Raw genomic sequence first — 5212 nt, 5'->3', positions numbered from 1 at the left:
ATTCTGTGGCTTGTATTGGGCATAAGATGTAAAAGTGATATATTTAATTAAATGGTCCTGAATCAATGCTAATTCATAAATACAGTTGCTAATTTGTGGATGCTTCTGAGTCTTTCACTAACCTGTCAAATCAGCTCTTGAAAATGCAGTATTTGGTACTAAACCTTATATTCTTATATATTTTTTTCTTCCCTTCAATTCCTCTGTTAGAATATCTGACAAATAATGAATGTATAAGCTCCACTGCTGGCAAAATTTACATATTCTTTTGTGGCAGAATATTCTACAAAATGGCAGGTATAATACGTCATGCCATTTTAAAGGGAAAATGCAGTTAATTTGAGAAGAAATGCTCAGTGTAGTGGGCTAGAATGTATGATCTCAAAAACATAAAGGAGAGTGGACAATGGAGAACATGACCTATAGTCTAGTGGAAAAGATAAATGAGAACACATTGTGAATATAAGAACTGTTTCTTCTGAGCAAATCTAAAATTCATAAAGCCTGTCATTTAACTCTCTTCTTGATGTTTAACATAAGGGTGATATGCTGAAGTAGTTTTAAATATAAATTCATGTGCATATCAGTAATATTCACTACTATTATCCACAGTTGATTATGCTATCTTTAACTTATTATACAGGATTCTGAAACAATTTCTATGTATCCTTTTAAATATATGAGCCTTTATTGTATAATTTATTATCTTTAAATCTTTATACTTAATTTTTAAACACCGTAGTTTTCTTTTACATAATCATAAACTAACTTAAATGTTTTTAAGTATTCTTATAAAATTTTCAATCTATAAAACACAGTAAAGGCTACAACTTGGTAAAGTATAATTTATGTATTCTATGTGATTACCATCCATAACAATTTTAAAAGCCGCGAATGCTGTGTGTATTATAAAATGTGATGCACAATGAATTTTTTTAAATTCATACAAAATATCAAAAATGCCAAGCTTGAATTACAGTTTGAAGAAAATTTCATTGACACAGGTGGCATGACTTCTTAATAAAGTAAATTTAAATTTGAATAATTTATTATTTAAAAGTGGTTTAGAGAATACTTGTAGCCATTTGTAGCATCAGTTGATTTCTGTCTTTGAAAGAGTCTCTAACAGAAAACAAACTTTGTAATGAACTGCATTTTAATAGGTACATTAGTGGTGAATAATGACTGAAAAAATGTGTAAATTTTTACTGTCTTTAGAATCAAGCGCATTAAGACAAATTAGGGATTGCCACTCATTTAAATAATGGCTATAAAATATTTAACTTGAAAAATCAACTTATATCCAGAACAGAAATGATATTCTAGTATATATGTGGAACTTGAGATATTTGATAAACCTGTTTAATTTAGACAACTCATGCAGCTTTCTCAATTTTTCAGTTTGATAAATACATGTGTTATTTTAATGGAATGATACATTAGGTTTTTTTTTTCTTTTAGATTGCTTTTGTTTTTAATTTCTCACATATACTAACACTTCTTTTAACAAAAAAAGTACTTTATTTTTTTAGTCTCCTAATTTTTTCTCTGCTAATGAGCAAAAACCTTTAATATAGAATTACTGATAATTTTATTAAATGTTTCTATCAACAATATGTGATATGAAGTCAACACACATTAATGTATGAGGTAAGATATCTTATGTTGTGAGGAATATACAAACTAAGGTAGAAGAATAAACAAAATGAAGGGAAAATAATTATGAATCAGGATGTATACCTACATAAGCAAAATATTGTGACAGTAAAAAAGATGGACAATAAGTTGTAAAGAAATGATTTGTGAAAAGAGAGCAGTTATATAGGAAATTTTATGTAGGCATAAAGACGTAGACAGAAAAAACAAGAATAGATTTAAAGACTACAGGCAATGTTTCTCGGACAATTATCTTGGACCTGAGAGAGGTCTCAGGTCTTCTTTGAACTACTTTTGAATCTTAACTAACTCAGTATCAACATATGCTTAAAAATCACATTTTTTTCTCTTCTAATTTTTATCAGAATTTTTTGTCCTTTTTACTTCTGTTCTTTGTTGACAAGTTTCAAACAAATATCCCAAAGTAAAATAAATTACTTCCTGTAACTTCCAGTGCTCTTAAAGAGATTCATGGAAGTTTAGCACTGATATTATTCTTTATGTAAGAGCCCAGGTCTTAAGTACTTTTACCCAAATATGGCCCTGTGTAAAATTTGGTTAATTTATTGAAACTGGACTATATCTCATGAACATGAGAGAGTAAATAGAATATTCTCTTTATTATATTTCTTTCCGAATAAGCTATTTTAAAAATAACTTCCTAAATATTATGCTTCATATCAAGTAATTTCTTTGGATTTTATTATTATGCTTGAACTGCTATAGAGACTTTGTTTTCTATATCATCAACAACAACAAAAAAACTCATTGCAATTTTTTCCAAGTCTTTTTTGAATGAGCTATCACTCAATTTTTAAACATTCATAAATTGCTGGAGTTTATTTTAAATTTTATCAATATATTTTTCAAGATCATCTTTTCACAGACTTCCATTAGTTTGGTCCTCATCTTTCCATTAGATGGTACATTATCTTATACAAAAAATCAGTGTAGTCTAAATCAGTTTTTAATATCAGGATCAAAACAATTAGATTTAATTCAATCAAAATAGTTTATTTCTGACTTACGTTTGAATTAATCTTCACAACTCTTCTCAAGCAGAATATCATAGCATACTACATTAATATGATAGAAACTGATATCACTAACATACCAAAAATGCACATAATTAGGACTATAGCAACCTAATAGTCAAAATTTGGTTATTATGAGAATATGTTTCACTATAGGGGAAAAAATGAAGAACTACTAGTATAGTTCACTCACAGAGAATTCTATAAAAGACAATTTTATACCTGTTATTGTGTGTTCTTGTCACTATACCTTTGTCTAGAAAGCAGATACATTTATTTTCTATTTCTGTTTTAACAAATTAACACAAAGTTAATGGATTAAAACAATAAGCATTTACTCACTGTTCTATAGGTCAGTATTTAGCACAGGTCACACTGGGCTAAAACAATATGATGACTGGATACACTCCTTTTGGAAGCTCTAGGGGAGAATTTATTTCCTTGCCTTTCCAGCTTTAAGAGGCTGCCCACATTCCTTGGCTCTTGGCGACCTTCTTATATCTTCAAACACGGCAGCATCACAATCTCTCTGACTTTACTACAGTCATCACATCTCTCTCCTTGACTGCAACTGGCTTTTAAAAACTCATGATTTGATTGGGCCCACCTTGATAATCCAGAATAATATACCTATTTCGAGGTTCTTACCTAAATCACATCTGCAAAGTCCCTTTTGTCATGTAAGGTAACATATTCACAGGTTCTGGAAGATTGGGACATGGACATCTTTGTGTGGCCATTCTTTCTACTCTTAAAATATTTCAATTCTAGTATTATTATGTAGCAATATCTGAAGGTGATTTGATGCAAAATTTTACTTCTAAAATATTCTATATACTCTATTACATACATATTACTTTATCCTTGCAAAAGCCATAGACTGTGTGGTTATGTGGTGCAATGTTATAGTGCTGTCACATTTTTTAAAAAGAATTAAAATATGAAAAATATAGTTAATTACAATTTCATTGCTCACAGTAAAAAGATCAGTGGTTGCTTGATGTTACAGATGAGAAAGAAATGAATTAGTGGAACATAGAGAATTTTTAGTGCAGTGAAACTATTCTGGTATGATACTATAATGGTAGATACATATCATTATACATTTATCAAAACCCATAGAACGTACAGAACCAAAAGAGAACCCTAATGTAAACAATGTAGATTCATTAAGTGTAACAAATATACTCTGGTGTGGGATGTTGATAAAGGGAAGGCTGTACATATGTGGGAGCAGGGTACATATGGGAACCCCTTATACTTCCCACTCAGTTTTTCTGTGAACCTAAAACTCTCTCCCTGACTGCAACTGTCTAAAAAATAAAAAAATAAAATCTGTTTAAAAGAAAAAAAACATTACTTCCATTTTCATCATTAATTAAAAAAAAAAATCCAATTTAGTATTCCTGCCTCCCTAAAAATCTCTTCTATCCTTCTCCCTATTGTCTTCAACTTGCTTGTGTCCTATACTCTATAAAGTCTCTCATTCACCAACTCGAACTCTGAAATAAAACAAAATTCTTCCCTAGCCTATTAAATGTTCCTCTCTTAATCAGATCTTTATTATGTAGATTAACTATCTCTTCTTATAAAATCATTTTTTTCCTTCGGATCCTATGCTTTTTTTTTTTTTTTTGGTCTACTGTACACCACCATAAATTAAGACACTTTTTGTCTTTCAGGGAAATAAAAGTGGGAATAGAAATGACAGAATTGGTTAGTAGATTGGTGTTACAGTGTTTTCTTTGGACCAGTGAGGGAAACTGACAGACAAATATTTGTAGCTATTTTTATGTTAATGTATTTATATATTTTTATCACAGTATACAATGAACTGGGTCCAATTATTAGCCAAGAAAATGGTTACAGTCCTTTCCTGTAGTGGCAAAAGTAATGTTTCCCAATTAGCCAATTCTTTCTCCTCTCAGTCCCATATTGAAATTTATCTCATTTTTCTGCATCTAAGTATGGATTTTGGAGAATATGTAACTGAATTTGTTGGAAAGCTTCTCAGTCTTTTCTCCAACATACTATTCTTTTTCTCTTTCTCCTTTCTTTGTACAGTAACTTTATGATGCTGTACCTCTTATTCTAAGTTGAGCATTCATAATCTAGTTCTGTCCTTTTTGCTAACTACTCTTTTTTTTTAAACTGGAATAGCAGCCTCTTTTAGCTGTTTTCTACTCTCTTGTGAAAGAAAGTTCTTTAAAAACATTTATTTTAAAGGAATAACCCTTACTACTCAGAGTCTAATAAAGCAAAATGGACCTTCTAGTGCAAAGAAACAGAAACCATGGTATTTTTTAAAATGAAATACCATTAAGCGTTGCCCAGGCATCAGTACTTGAAGAGAAGTTTCTTCATCTTTGATATGCTATTCAACATTGTAAAAGAAGAAACTGTGAGACTATAGCAAGTATTTTGGAAGAATAATCCCAAAAGTTAGAGTAGATGGAGGATCTTTAAAGTGGAGGCAGAACAGAATGAATGTTTTCAACAAGAAAGAAAAGCAGAATATAGGC

This window comes from Pteropus vampyrus, unplaced genomic scaffold (assembly GCF_000151845.1).
Source record: "Pteropus vampyrus isolate Shadow unplaced genomic scaffold, Pvam_2.0 Scaffold1, whole genome shotgun sequence".
Classification (NCBI taxonomy): Eukaryota; Metazoa; Chordata; class Mammalia; order Chiroptera; family Pteropodidae; genus Pteropus; species Pteropus vampyrus.
Note: the sequence above shows the minus strand (reverse complement) of the source record.